Source organism: Papio anubis, chromosome 1 (genome assembly GCF_008728515.1).
Source record: "Papio anubis isolate 15944 chromosome 1, Panubis1.0, whole genome shotgun sequence".
Taxonomy (NCBI): Eukaryota; Metazoa; Chordata; class Mammalia; order Primates; family Cercopithecidae; genus Papio; species Papio anubis.
The window spans coordinates 103,843,049-103,859,171 of NC_044976.1; the positions used below are offsets into that span (position 1 = coordinate 103,843,049).

Consider the following 16,123-nt stretch of genomic DNA (forward strand, 5'->3'; position numbering starts at 1 on the left):
CAGTTAATCAAATTGTAACAGGTTCATAACTCAGGATTGCACATAACCCTTGCTATGCAACCTGGATGTCTGTTATCTAGGTTTGTCTAGGCATGGACTTATCCTATAATCTTCACTATGGTGCCCAGGTGGCCATTAACTCAGGCCTGCTCAGGGGGTCATGACCTTCACTCTACTGCTTAGATAAAACACCATACTTGAAGTCAACAGTTACAGAGAACAGGAATCTATAACTCATTCGATGAAACAAAGGAAAATTTGTTTTTCTTCTCCCTATGTTGAGGGAGTGCTGGGATAGTCTCCAGAGGGCATTAGATAATATTATCAAGACTTTTCTTGGGTCTGGGCTGTGCCTGTTGCTGCCTCTGGGACAAGTTAGCCTAATACAGGAAAACTTATTTCTCTTTCTTTTTAATTTTATTTTTCTTTAATTTCCCACCTCGTTCCAAGTAGCTGAGATTACAGAAATGTGCCACCACGCCCGGCTAATTTTTGTATTTTTAGTAGAGGCAGAGATTCACATGTTGGCCAGGCTGGTCTCAAACTCCTGACCTCATGATCCACCCGCCTCGGCCTCCCAAAGTGCTGCGATTTCATGTGTCAGCCACCATGCCCTGCCTGCTCCTTTTTTTTCTTAACCTTATTTCTCTATTTTTCTTATTTAATTCTATATATTTTCTGATTTCAACTGCCTTGCATTTCACCACTTTCTATTTGTTTTCACATCCTTTATCTTTTTTCGTGCTCTTGTTATTGGTCTTTGTGCTTATTTTCACAGTGGTAAATATCCAATGCTTGTTTTGTTCATGTTGTAATATTGTCACAGTTTCATCCATTTCTTCTGAGTGCTCTTCAGCTGTTGTTTACTTTGCATGTTGGTTTTGCACTTTAAAATAGTATCTTTATATAGATTCTATTTTTTTTTCTCTTTTTAAATTATTTATCCTTGAAGCAGGAAAGGTTTACTCAGATTGTGTAATCACAGCCTACTTCAGTCAGAGTAAAGTAAAAATTGGATTTTAGAAAGGCTAGTATTTTCCTTTTGTCCTATAGTTTTGTTTCTGAATGTGTTTATACTTTATTTCTCCCCCACATAACTGAGAAAGGAGCTAAGCATTGTACTCAGTGAAAAGTCCCTCTTCCTTTTCTCTGTCCCTTTTTCCCATCTTGTTTCCTTCCTTCCTTCCCTCTCTCTTCTTCATCTCCCATCCCCACCCCAAATGCAATGCATGAAAACTGTCTGCTTCCCCAAAATATGGATTGCCTCTGAATATTCTGATTTGGTCTACCCCAGTGCTTCTCTAATTTAATGGGAATACACATCACTCAATGGTCTGCAGCAATGTAGATCTGGAATCAGTAAGTATAGCTCAGAGCTTGTGACTCTGAATTTCTAACAATCTCCGTAGTGATGCTGATGCTTTACTACTCACTCTTTATTTTATTTATTTACTTATTTTTATATTTACAAATAATAGCTATGTATATTTATGGGATATAAACTGATGTTTTAATCTATATAAACACGTAGAAAATTAAATCAAGCTAATTTACATATCCAGCACCTCACTAACGTTTTTTGTGGTAAGAGGGTTAAAGGTCTACTCTTTCAGCACTTTTGAAACTGTATCCTTAGATCAACATCTCCCTTTTCCCACCATGCCTCCTCCCCTAGCCGCTTTCCACTCTGATTCTATGAGACTGACTCTTGTGGATTCCACATATAAGTGACATTATACAGTATTTGTGTTTCTGTCCCTGGCTTGTTTCACTTAGCACAATGTCCTCCAGGTCCATCCATGTTGTTTCCCAGGACAGAATTTCTTTCTTTTTTAAGGCCCTATACTATTTCATTGTGAAAATATATCACATTTTCTTTATTCATTCATCTGTTCATGGGCACTTAGGTTGTTTCCATTTCTTGGCTGTCATGAATAATGCTGAAATAAACATGGATGTTCAGCTATCCCTTCAACATATCAATTTCAATTCCTTCGAACCTATACCCAGTAGTGGGATTGCTGGATAATATCATAATTTTATGTTTAGCTTTTTGATGATATCCATATTATTTTCCAAAATGGACATGCCAATTTACATTTCCACCAACAGTGTTGAGAGGTGACAACATGCCAGCAGCCCTCGCTCTCTGCGCCTCCTCAGCCTCGGCGTCCACTCTGGCAGCTCTTGAGGAGCCCTTCAGCCCGCCACAGCACTGTGGTAACCCCTCTCTGGGCTGGCCAAGGCCCAAGCCGGCTCCCTCTGCTTGTGGGGAGGTGTGGAGGGAGAGGCGCGAGTGGGAACCGGGGCTGCGCGGGGCACTTGAGGGGCAGCGCAAGTTCCAGGTGGGCGTGGGCTCTGTGGGCCCCACTTTCGGAGCAGTCGGCTGGCGCCGCTGGCCCCTGGCAGTGAGGAGCTTAGCACCCAAGCTAGCAGCTGCAGAGGGTGCACCGGGTCCCTCAGCAGTGCTGGCCCGCTGGCGCTGCGCTTGAATTCTCGTGGGGCCTTGGCTGCCTCCCCTAGGGGCAGGGCTCTGGGGACCTGCAGCCCTCCATGCCCGAACCTCTCCCGCCGCCATGGGTTCCTGCACGCCGGGAGCCTCCCTGAGGAGCACCAGTACCTGGTCCCATCCACCGCCCAAGGGCTGAGGAGTGCAGGCGCCTAGCGCAGGACTGTCGTCAGCTCCGCCTGCAGCCTCAGTGCAGGATCCACTCGGTGAAGCCAGCTGGGCTCCTGGGTCTAGTGGGGACTTGGAGAACTTTTATGTCTAGCTAAGGGATTGAAAATACAACGATCAGCACCCTGTGTCTAGCTCAGGGTTTGTAAATACACCAATCAGTACTCTGTGTCTAGCTCAAGGTTTGTAAATACACCAATTAGTACTCTGTATCTAGCTAACTTAGTGGGCATTTGGAGAACTTTTCTGTCTAGCACTCTGTGTCTAGCTAAAGGATTGTAAACACACCAATCAGCACTCTGTGTCTAGCTCAAGGTTTGTAAACACACCAATCAGTACTCGGTGTCTAGCTCAAGGTTTGTAAATACACCAATCAGTACTCTGTATCTAACTAATCTAGTGGGGACTTGGAGAACTTTTCTGTCTAGCACTCTGTGGCTAGCTAAAGGATTGCAAATGCACCAATCAGCACTCTGTGTCTAGCTCAGGGATTGTAAATGCACCAATCAGCATTCTGTCAAAATGGGCCAATCAGAAGGATGTAGGGGGTCAGATAAGGGAATAAAAGCAGGCTGCCCAAGGCAGCAGGGGCAACCCTCTTGGGTCCCCTTCCACACTGTGGAAGCTTTGTTCTTTCGCTTTTTGCAATAAATCTTGCTGCTGCTCACTCTTTGGGTCCACGCTACCTTTATGAGCTGTAACACTCACCGTGAAGGTCTGCAGCTTCACTCCTGAGGTCAGCGAAACCACAAACCCACCAGGAGGAATGAACAACTGCAGACATGCTGCCTTAAGAGTTGTAACACTCACCACGAAGGTCTGCAGGGTCATTCCTGAAACCAGCCAGACCACGAACCCACCAGAAGGAAGAAACTGCAAACACGTCCGAACATCAGAAGGAGCAAACTCCAGACCCACCATCTTTAAGAACTGTAACACTCACCATGAGGGTCCCCAGCTTCATTCTTGATGTCAGTGAGACCAAGAACCCACCAATTCTGGACACAGTGTGAACATGTTCCCTTAATCCACATCCTCACCAACACGTTATCATTTGTCCTTTTAGTAGCTAGTCTGACAAGCCTGAGGTGGTGGTTTTAATTTGCATTTCCCTGCTAATTAGAGATGTTGAGCATTTATTTCATATAACAAAAACAAAAATAGACAAATGGGATTATATTTAACCAAAAGTCTTTTGCACAGCAAAGGAAACAACAGAGGGAAGGGAAAACCCACAGTTTGGGAGAAAATATTTGCAAAGCAGATAATCTGATAAAGGATTAATATCCAAACATATAAGAAACTCAAAAAACTCAATAGCAAGAAAACAAATACCCAGATTAAAAAATAGACAAAGGATCTAAACAGACATTTCTCAAAAGAAGATATAATGGCCATCAGATCACCCTTCAAATACCAAGAGCTTATCCTTTTCTTGTATTTAGAACCAACTGGCTCCAAAGAATATGGGGCAGAAATATTTTTATACCTCATCCTTACTAGTACAAATATGTATTTTGGAAATTGTACCTCACTATAATGTGTACCGTATCCTTTGAAAGTTTATTTCTCCAGCTTTTTGAAAGCTGCACCCATGGCTCTTCATGTTTTTCAATGTACCTGCCCTTTGCTTGCTTTTTGTTGTTGTTGTTGTTAAGATAGAATCTTGCTCTGTTGCACAGGCTGGAGAGCAGTGGCGCGAACTGCAACCTCCGCCTCCCAGGTTCAAGTGATCCTTCTGCCTCAGCCTCCTCAGTAGCTGGGACTACAGGCACGTACCACAAGGCACGTGCCACCATGCCGAGCTAATTTTTGTATTTTTATGTGGTTTTGCCATGTTGCACAGGCTGGTCTCGAATTTTTGGCTTCAAGTGATCTGTCCACCTCAGCCTCTCAAAGAGCTGGGATTAGAGGTGTGAATGAGCCACGGCGCTGGAGCCGTTTTTTACTCTTGAACATTGTGCTTTAAAGTACTTCCATGTCAAGATTAAATTAGGAATTTGTGGTGATTTTATTTTTCTTTCTTGTTTTCTGTGATTTCTAGAAAGAACAAGGAAAATATCTAAATTACATACTATTTTAAAATCTGGTCTATTTTTATAGTTTCATAGTTAAATTTAGTTATAGTCAGAAAATGCCTTCTCTGTTGTTTTATTTTTAAAGTAATTTTTACCTCATATGTGGATAGTAGTCAAGCATTCATTCTTTAATTATCAAATTGAACTTTTAAATTAGGCATTGAAAATTATATATTTATACTGATTTTTGCTTGCCTGATCTATTAAATATTAAATGTGTTCTAGTAAGTCAAAATAATTATGGAGTTTTCAGTACCCACTTGCTATATATATTTTAGTTTCATTTATATATTTTGAAAATGTTCACGTAATTTCACATGAATACAGAAAACTATTTCACATACATTTATTATGTTTACTGTTAAATTTGTGATGATTTGTAGCATTTTAAACTTTCTGTCATGATTCATTTACAGTTATTTCTCTTTTCTTGCTTCATTTTGACTTAACTATTATGTATACTTTGGACACAGTCGTGTAAAATATACACTGTATTTTTAGTATTTTAGTGCTCATCCCTGAAAGTTAAATATAAATGTTTAATGAAAGAAAAATAAAATTAATCACACATTTATAGATCTCTCATTAACTGTACAAATGCTGTACAGTACTTTAATTTTGATTGTCATCTGCATTTGCTAGGGCTGCAAGAACAAGGTACCACATACTGGATGGCTTAAACAACACAAATATATTTTTCTGTAATGCTGAGGGATAGAATATTAAGATCAACATGTCACCAGGGTTTGTCCCTTCTGAGGGTTATAAAAGAAAAATCTCTTCCGGGCCTCTCTCCTTGGCTTACAGATAACCATCTCTCCCTGCATCTTCACATCATCTTCCCTTTGTGCCTCTGCCATAATTTTCTATTCTTCTAAGAATACCAGGCATATTACACTGAGGCCCACCCTAATAACCCTGTTTAACTTGATTACCATGTATAAATATAGTCGTAGAAGGTACCATTTATCCCTACTGTAACTGATTTGTCTGTTTTTTGTTATTGTTTAAATTTAATTTATTTTATTATTATTGTTTTTGAGACGGAGTCTTTCTCTGTCATCCAGGCTGGAGTGCAGTGGTGCAATATCATCTTACTGCAACCTCTGTCTCGTGGGTTCAAGCTATTCTCCTGCCTCAGCCTCCCGAGTAGCTGGGATTACAGGCACCCACCATGACCCCTGGCTAATTTTTGTATTTTTAGTAGAGACAAGGTTTCACCATGTTGGCCGGGCTGGTGTTGAATTCCTGACCTCAGGTAATCTGCCGACCTCGGCCTCCTAAAGTGCTGGGATCACAGGTATGAGTCACCGTGCCCAGCCTTTGCCTGTTATTTTCACCTAGATAATATTACATATATTTGATAATGTAAATTTGGTATCATTCTTTTTTTACCAATCAATGTAATCAGATATTGAACTGTGTGTTTATATATTTCTTTTAAAACTTTGAAAAGAATGCTATCAGTAGTATTGTCCTTGATTATCTTTTATTTAAGATGTCTTAAATGATAAACTTTCATTTAAGAAAGTTTTATTATATTTTGAATTCTTTGGATTAATAACTATGTGTTGAATAGTATCTTGTGCAAACTGAATTATCTTTATCCTACTTTTGATCTGTGTTGTTATAAATTTAAAAGAATTGTAATTTTATTTTTCTAAAAATATCAATTATTTCTTTAAATAGTTTTTCTTCTCTATTATTTCATTTTTTCCTAAAAATATGAATATACATATATTAGTTCACCTCAGTTTAGCCTCCTTGTATCTTTATTATTTCTCCTTTATATCTTTTAATCCTGTACCTTTGTTCTGTTTGAATATTTTCTAAAAATCTACCTTCTACTCTACTCATTTTCTTTTAACTATCATCTCATATTTAATTTTTCAAAATATTTTAAATAATCTTTATTGAAACATGATTTCTGTACAAAATATTCTAGCTATTTAGATTATATAAGTTGTTGACTCTTGACCCTAAGACAGCAACATAACAAACACGACATACAATATTTATATTATCGGCCAGGTGTGGTGGCTCACACTTGTAATTCCAGCACTTTAGGAGGCCGAGGCGGGTGGATCACATGAGTTCAGGAGTTCGAGAACAGCCTGACCATTTCTACTAAACAAAATACAAAATTAGCAAGTCATAGTAGCTCATGCTAGCAATCCCTGCTACATGGGAGGCTGAGGCAGGAGAATCGCCTGGACCCAGGAGGCAGAAGTTGCAGTGAGCTGAGATTGTGCCATTGCACTCCAGCCTAGGCAACAAGAGTGAAACTCCATCACTCACACACACACACACACACACACACACACACAAAGAATGTTTATATTATCAAAATTTTATTCAGGGTTCTTTCCATTCAGTTTGTCATCTACTCTTCAACTCAGAAAACCATTGATCTGTCTTTTTGATTTTTTTTTTTTTTCTTTGTGAAATGGACTTTTACTCTTGTTGCCCAGGCTGGAGTGCAATGACGTGATATAGACTCACCACAACCTCCACCACCCAGATTTAAGTGATTTTCCTGCCTCAGCCTCCCGAGTAGCTGGGATTATAGGCATGCAACACCACACCTGGCAAATATTTTATATTTTTAGTAGAGACGGGGTTTCTCCATGTTGGTCAGGCTGGTCTTGAACTCCTGACCTCAGGTGATCTGCCCGCCTTGGCCTCCCAAAGTGCTGGGATTACAGGCTTGAGCCACCGCGCCCGGCCCCTTTTGCATTTTCTAGAGTTTCATGTACATGGAATCAAACTACGTTCACTCTTTGTGTTTGTCTTCTTTCATTAGTATGTTGTTTTGTATTTACCCATGCCACAGTAAGTATGAATAGTTTTTAACTTTTTATTGCTGATATTCCAAAATTTATTTAGTCACTTGCTGGTAAACAATAACCTATAAAAAAAATGTATCAAGATATACATACCCATGAGAATGACCAACATTAAAAAGGCTAATATTGACAAATGATGATGCAGCTGTGCAGTACTGAAACTCATATATTAGTAGTAAGAATGCAAAATTGTACAATCATTTTGAAGAAAAGTTAGCCAATTTCTTATAAAATTAAGTGTAAAACTACCACATAACTAAGGATATGCTACTTTTAGGTATTTAATCAAGTAATATAAAACATGTGCCTGTGTGTGTGTGTATATATATATTATATATGTGAGACTATATTTTGCAAATATACATACATAGATATGAGAATATTTATGGGAGTGTTTCTTATAATAGCCTAAAATGCATAAATTAGATTTTAAATGTAATTACTTTTAAATATTAGAAGTAATATTTTATTTCATTTTAAAGTTTTCTTATTTTCTATAGTATCTTATTAACAGATTTTCTATGCCTTTTAATTACAAGTCATTTTTAACTTAACTTTCTGATAATTCTAATGTTAAAGTCCTTAGATATTTACTGTCACAATTTACATTTTTGTTGACTTCATAATGACTAGATTTTTTGTCAGTAGTATAATTTTTGAAAGTGAGTGTTTATTTTACGCTCTACCGAAAAGGAGGATAAAAGTGTCTTAAGGTGTTCCCCTTCTGCTGAGTACCGTATAGATATACATTGGGCCACCTTTTTCTAATAGAATCAATTCATGTAAATGTCCAAATAATGTGGGATAGAGGACAATTTTATTATTTTATTATTATTGTTGTTGTTGTTATTATTATTAGTATTAACCAAGAGCCCAAACTAAGATATTATGTTTTCTTTCTTCTTTTCCTGGTCACTAGAATATTTTCTAGACAACATTTCTCACTTTGTAGTACTTGAAGTACCCTACTTTTATACGGGAGTCTGAGTTGCAATTCTCTGTCCTGGCTGATTGGACCCAAGTATTTGCACTATTTTTAAGTTTTAGTTCTTTAGAAAGAGGATTTTTCACACTATTTGTTCTATATTTGACATAAACCTAATTCAGATTCGGTAAAGTGTATTATTTGTTCATAACTATATTCTTCCTCATTACCCTTTCTAGAAATAGTGTATGCCGGCTTTCCAGTGGTGTTAAATCTGGTCCTGGCCATACAATCTGATTTGATTAATGGAACGTGAACAGACGTGTTGTACATTATATCCAAGAAAACATTTTAAATGTATTTGAGTGGTTGGACAACTTCTTCATGTTGAGTCCAGAATAAGATAATATATAGAAAGGTTAGAGAAGCTGCATCTGACCTCCTAAATATAAACAATAAATAAATGTTTGTTGCTATTATCCACAATCAACTTGGGATTTGATTTTGCTATAACAATTGTTGAATAATACACAGAGCAGCATGGCTTTCATTCTATCTTGATTCTTTATTCTCTTGTTATTGGTAAGACTAATAGTATGCTTTTGTGACTACCTCTATATTTTCTAAAAAATCAGTCTTTTCTTTAATAGCCTCAAATTTAAAAAAAAAAATGTATATTATATTTTCTCCATTTCCTGAGTTTCTAAATGAAGAATTACATGGCCTGTCAGGGACAATTCATCAATAAGATCTCTCATTTTATGAAACAATCATCAAACAGTGTTGTATTTTATTTTTCACTATCTCAAATATTTCTTTTCTGTTTAATAAAAATATTATAAATTTTTACATTATTCATATGGTATAGGGGGGAAAAAAAACCCTGAAAAAATATAACTAAAGATTTTTCTGAACTTTTGAATCCTAACAGGTTTCATACTAAATAGTCCAATGGAAAAAATTGCACAGGACATCCCATACCCTCTGTGCTACCAAACTAGATAAATAATGCAGAGGACAAACACCATGATAGTTTTCAAGGATGAAAAAATGGGAAAATCCTGGACCTACACATAACTTACAGTTTACAGACAACAATAATTATTTAAGGACATATTGAATGTTTCATTATATTAATCTATCCACAGAGGACATCTGTACCTAGGAAAGATGGACAAGATAGCCACAGATTTTTATTTTCACTAATTTAGTTATTGAAACTTTCATATTATTATTTACTCAACTAATATTATTTATTCATTATTTAAGTGGACACATTTTTAAAAGCATAATAAATAAGTGGGAGTAATAGCTAGACTTGTGTTCTATAATACGCGATATAAGATTCAACGCATCAGAATCACCTGGGATTTGTTTTAAAAATGTAGATACTAGGACACTACAGTAGACTCACACAATCAGAGTTACTTTGCTGAGATACAATAACATTATTTGTAATTATTATATCTGATGCTACTAATGAAGGAGAATAACTGTAAATAATCTAACCTTCCAGAGAGTTGCGAATCTGTTCATGATTAGCTACTTATTTCCATTTGTCTTTTTCCCCCAACTCTTGGTCACCTTTGCTGAGAACACAGAAAGCAGCAGAAAGAAGCTTTTAGCAGACACATGTTGTTGAAGTAATAAAGTTGTATCCTGAAATACTCCAAATATAAGCATGATTTTCCCTACAGAATACTTGTCAAGCTCTGAAGAAGCTAATGCAGGAAGCTAAGCAAAAACAAACAAACAAAAACAAAATTAAAACTTCTGAAATGTAGAATGAAATCTCTGCCTTAGAAAACATGTTGAGGGGCAATGTTTACCCAAAACACATGATCATATTCCCCATCAGGAGGTTTGCTAAAGAGTGAAGTAGAGTATGAGAAAAACAAAAAAGTAAGCTAAAACTACTAAAGTACAGGGCCTTACCTCCTGTAATCTTTCAGGGCTTTGGTGACCCAAACATACTAAGCTTTTAATCAAAAAACTGAATGAACTATACCTGGGGATTAAGTGTGGCTCAGATACAAAAACCACAACCAAGTCCTAAATCAGCTAAATCCCTGAATGATTTCAAAAATCAGCTATTCATAGTATTGTCCTGATCAAGGAAATGGAAACCTCCTCTGGTTAAAGACAACATCAGCTGGGACTTTTCAGTTTATTTTATTCATAATAAGTCATTAAGAAGATTTGATATTTGTGTAGATTAAATGTCGTATAATAAAAAAAATACAGTAGAAACAGGGAATGTTGCTATTCGTTTTATCAGAGAAAGAATTTAAGTATGACTCAAAAATTTATGGAAATAAAGAAAGGATGGGAGAAATAGAAAATATGGAGAATTTCATGTTTTAAAGTAGAATCTACATAAATTAATTAAATGGGTGTATAAAATTAAAATTAAGAATCCAGAAAATAGGGTTAACAGCTAATTGGACATACATCAAAACACAGAATTCGTGATCAGGAAGACAGGTGAATGGGAAACAATGAAACTAAAGGACAAAGAGAAAAAAGAATTGATATGTTAACAGAATATAAAAGTTAGAGGACATGCTCACAACTTCTATTAATAACATAAATATAATTGGGAACTTAGGAGGACAGGAGAAAGTGAAGAAACAGCAACGTTTTTAATAAATATCAAAGTGCAATTCAGAGACTGTGTTCAGAGATCCAAATATCTCAGTATACAGTGGTAGGAGCTATTAAAAAGTTATTTCCGACAGATAGAGAGGAAAAGGGGTCCTTGGAGAGTTTTCATTTTTAGAACAGCTCCAGAAATGTTTCTCATCTAGCATGAAAGCCCTGGCCCTTAGGCCAGGCCAGTAACCTTTGATATGCAAATGCAGGCCATTAGAAACTGGGTCCCCCCAACATGGTGATTCCCACCATTGTCTTCTTGCCCTTGCTCCCATATATGCCTAGCAGCATGGCCAACCCATATATCCAATGTGTGTGGAACATCATGGTGCCCCACATTTGCATATTAAAAGGCTAGGGTATGATGGCCAGTTTTTTTCTGTGGGCTACGTGAATGACATGCCTGGTCAAACCAATGTCCTGAGCCCCATGCAAATCAGACACCTCTTCTTCCAGCCATCGCATAAAACTGGCTGGACAAAAATCTCCTCTTTTGGATTTGGAGCGCTCTTCTCTCTGTCTCTGTACAGGGAAGCTTCTTCCTTCTGCCTTCTTCCTTCTTTCTTGCCTATTAAACTCTCCACTCCTTAAAACCACTCTACATGTGTCCATATCATTTATTCCAATTCAACTTGAAGAACCTGGTGTTCCTCCATTCATTGGAGCCACATCACTACTACAAACAGGATAAATAAAAAAACCATCATGAAATGGTACAAAACCAAAGATAAAAACAAAACCTTAGAAGTAGCAAGAATAGACTGGGCACAGTGGCTCATGCCTGTAATCCCAGCACTTTGGGAGGCCGATGTGGGTGGATCATGAAATCAGGAGATCAAGACCATCCCAGCCAACATGGTGAAACCCCGTCTCTGCTAAAAATACAAAAATGAGCCAGGTGTGGTGCCGTGTGCCTGAGTCCCAGTTACTCAGGAGGCTGAGGCAGGAGAATCGCTTGAACTCGGCGGAGGTTGTAGTGAGCCGAGATCACACCACTGCACTGTAGCCTGGGCGACAGAGCAAGACTCCATCTCAAAAATAAATAAATAAATAAATTCAAACAATTTAAAAATAAATAAATAAATGCAAATAAAAGATAAAAGTAACAATAATAAATAAAACACATTTCTTTAAACACAGTAACATTAAGATTGACAACTGACTTCTCAACAGAAACACTGGAAAACTGAAAACACAGCATTGCATTTAAAGTGTTGAAAAAGAATAATAGCCAACTTGCAATTCTATGCCTTAAATTCAAGGAAAATAATTACATGTTTTAGCAAAAAAACCCTGAGAGATTATTCACTAGCAAAGTTTCATTACAAGAAGTGCTAAAAATGAGTTCTTCAGTCAGATGGAAAATAATTTTGGTTGAAAAAGTTAAAAACGATAATAGGAAAGTATGAGAAGGGATATATCTTGCAAACAACCAAGAAAGAAAATGTGGCAGTACTAATGTCATAAGAAAAATATTAAAGCAAGTAACATTATCAAGGAAGAACTGCATGGTCAATATTATCTTTAATACTTTTTTTTGCATGGACTTTGTATACTTTTTAAAATTTATCTAAACATTTTGTAATAATTAGTTTAAATAACACTGTTGTAAAATGCACAGATATATTTAACGGAGCACAAGTAAACTACAATATTTCACACAACACAAATAAGTGATTTTTAATTAATTAACATTTTGCAACTCCCTGTACTCCCTCAGGATATCTCAATGACACATAAACTCCTGGCATAAAGACCAAATGACTAATGACATTTAATAATTATTTGTAGTCATTAAATCATATTATTAGTAATCATTAAATCATATTACCCTCAGAAACATAACATTAAATTTAAGAATTCAAACACATTGGTTCAATTGGGACAAAGTTTAAGAACTAAACAAATGAATCCATATGGATTTAGAAATCAGGATAGTGATTACCCTTGGAGAGAATTGTTGCAGAAGAAAATGGTTATAAGGGAGCTTTCGGAGTTCTGGTAAAAATCTGTTTTCTGATCTAGCAGATTGTCAAACAGACGTTTTCAGTTTATAAAAACTTAATATGCTTTACAAATATGAGTTTTACACATTCTTGTATGTATGCAATATTTTAATAAATTTCACAGTAAACAATGCTTATAAAATATCTTGAGGGGAGAAAATATCACAAAACAATGCTTTACTAAATTTTCCATATTTTATATGCTTATAAAATATCTCAAGTGGACAAAATATCACAAAACAATGCTACTAAATTTGGCATATTTTCTGTGCATTGCAACTAGTAAATTAAGCAAAATTCAATTACTTTTAATTACTGTTGGTCTTTTCACCATTTCAAAAAAAAATAGAATTTTTTTTTTTTTTTTTGAGATGGAGTCTCGCTCTGTCGCCCTGGCTGGAGTGCAGTGGCCTGATCTCAGCTCACTGCAAGCTCCGCCTCCCGGGTTTACGCCATTCTCCTGCCTCAGCCACCCCAGTAGTTGGGACTACAGGCGCCCGCCACCTCGCCTGGCTAGTTTTTTGTATTTTTCAGTAGAGACGGGGTTTCACTGTGTTAGCCAGGATGGTCTGGATATCCTGACCTCGCGATCCGCCCGTCTCGGCCTCCCAAAGTGCAGGGATTACAGGCTTGAGCCACCGCGCCCGGCCTAGAAAAGTTTTTAAAAATGTTTCAATATCTACAAGTTTGGATATAAGGAATTTGCATAAATTTGAAATACATAGTATCTAGGCCTGATAAAAAAGAGAGCAGATGTAGTTATCCAGTTAATAATGTTAAATATTAAATTAAATTTTATGAGGATTTTAATAAATCTTCAGGTTGAATAAAAACAATTTCTAACTGGAAGCTAAAAGAAAAAAAGAAAAGAGAAGAAAAGAAAGAATAAATGAAAATAAAGCCAATATCTGAAGGCAATAAATACATTTTAAAAATGGAAACCACTGGGATAATCATTCTCCTGCGGCTCCCCCATGCTATTCATGTTAAATTAAATTTTGTATGACTTTTCTTCTATTAATCTGCTTTGTGTTAGCTGATTTTCAGCAAACTATCAAAGGGCAAAGGGAGTGTTTTTCTTTGACCTCTGCAGTTTTGGTGCTGTGAGCAGGATAATCAAAACTGCTCCAGTTTGCTGCAAGTCAAAATTAAGGAAATCCAGGACGTGACAAATTAACAGAAGAGAAAGAATCTCTTACCAGTCAGGATCCTGCTCGCTTTCTGTGGAATCTAGTTGAGTGAATGGTAAAAAAAAAAAAAAAAAAAAAAAAAAAAAAATAATCTCTACTTGTCTTCTTTTCCTCTCTAAAATGTTGATTAATGGGAGAAAATCATTTACACAGGCTAGCTTCAGGTGCAGTGGTATAAATATTTATAATGTCTGATCCTTTTCCTCCCAGAAACAGTCTTTGTTTGTTCCTTCGTGACTGTCTTCCTGTGTCATTTTGTCATAAAAAGGGATACCATAGACCCTAATATGAAAATTAGACGAGGTTCCTCTCTAGTCTTGTTCATGTCCTGGAGAGCTTTACTTGTGACCAAGTAAAAACACTCTTGGACTTACTATCTGGGGGATATAATTTTTGGTCACTTCTGGTGACTAGTCTGAAAAGATTGGAGACTCTGAAACACATAAGATCTTAAGCCTCCCACTCGGTTTTAAATGTGCAAAGCCCTCAGGGGTATTTGTCTTAGTAATTTCTCTCCATAAAGGGCTTTTGTTGTCTTACGTCTTGTTGCCTGGTTGATCTTAGGAAAACTAAATTCCAGGAGGACCTATTCAGTGTCCTAGATTCTATGCCTGGGAGCCAGCATTCCTTTGTGGAATGCAAAACTCATTCTATTTGTAAACACCACTCTTAACCATTTGTGGCTACAAGAGTATTTTGCTTTCTTAATCTACTTGTGGAAGTGAATTTTTTGGGGGGATGAGAGGCTGCATCTTTTGTTCCCATTAAAAAAAATGCTCCTTTTGTCCATTGTATTCTGAATCTAGAAAGTTACCTTTAGGACTTCGTATGAAAAAGTCTCATTGGCTCAGGTCACTTACATAAGGAATAAATTGTGTTTTAATAAGGAAAATTGTTTAAAGAGCTCTTATTCTAAACAGCCATCTTATTGGTTCCTATGAATACATACAAAAGGGAAATAGCCTTAGAAATTCACTTGGCAAGACTTTTGAAAGAGAAAAAAAGAAATCAGATTTAAACCTAAATCTCGAACTTCCTGCTTTGTAACCCCTGAATGATTTACAAAGAAGATAGTGGTTAGGATTCCACAGTTTTACTACTGAAGCCTATGTTTGATTTTTGGTCAAGAAACCAGTCCTTTAAAGATATAAATCCTTTAACTCTGGGAAGAGTGGGGGAAGTGTATAAAAATTAGTTTGATATTTGTGTGACTTGAGTATTTTGCAAATCTATTTGTTATTGATCCTTTTCCCTTTCATGAACAGCTATTTTTTTTTTTTTTTTTTGTCATACTGTTTTGTGAACTGAGAACTTGGTTTGGCTTATTTCCTTTTAGGGTAATGCAAGTTATTGTGTCTGCTTGTGTAGAGAGACAACCAAAAGCTTGAGGACTCCATTAAAAAAACAAACAAACAAACAAACAAAAAACAAGATGGCCTGACAAAACATTTGTTGGATCTCATTTGCAGCTAGCCTACTGACTGACTATTGCCAGTCTTAAGAAGTTAATCTAAGTCTCCTTTTTCTCTTAGTTGTCTTTGGGGAGTGGGCCTAAATTTTGCGAGGACAGCTTTGCTATACCTCTTTAAAGACAATTTATGAATTTTTGGTTAAGTCAAAAAGAGGCTTATTGGTTTCTGTTTTTATTTGAGAAGATTTTTTGATTATTTGTTAGTTATTTTAATGAGCTTTAGGTTCAAAATTTGGCTTAATTAAAAGCTGATATTTAAGTTAAATATATTTTTAAAG

At 36.5% G+C, this 16,123-nt stretch overlaps 1 long non-coding RNA gene across 1 annotated transcript; it reads right to left on the minus strand.

Annotated features, from left to right (window-relative positions):
* Positions 1-4,522: 4,522 nt before the first annotated feature.
* Positions 4,523-15,608, minus strand: LOC116269166. The gene is made up of 3 exons (XR_004176576.1): positions 14,384-15,608; positions 10,036-10,115; positions 4,523-4,717 (listed from the first exon to the last, which is right to left on the minus strand). It is a non-coding gene; the product is annotated as an uncharacterized LOC116269166 (long non-coding RNA).
* Between the last annotated feature and the right edge of the window lie 515 nt (positions 15,609-16,123).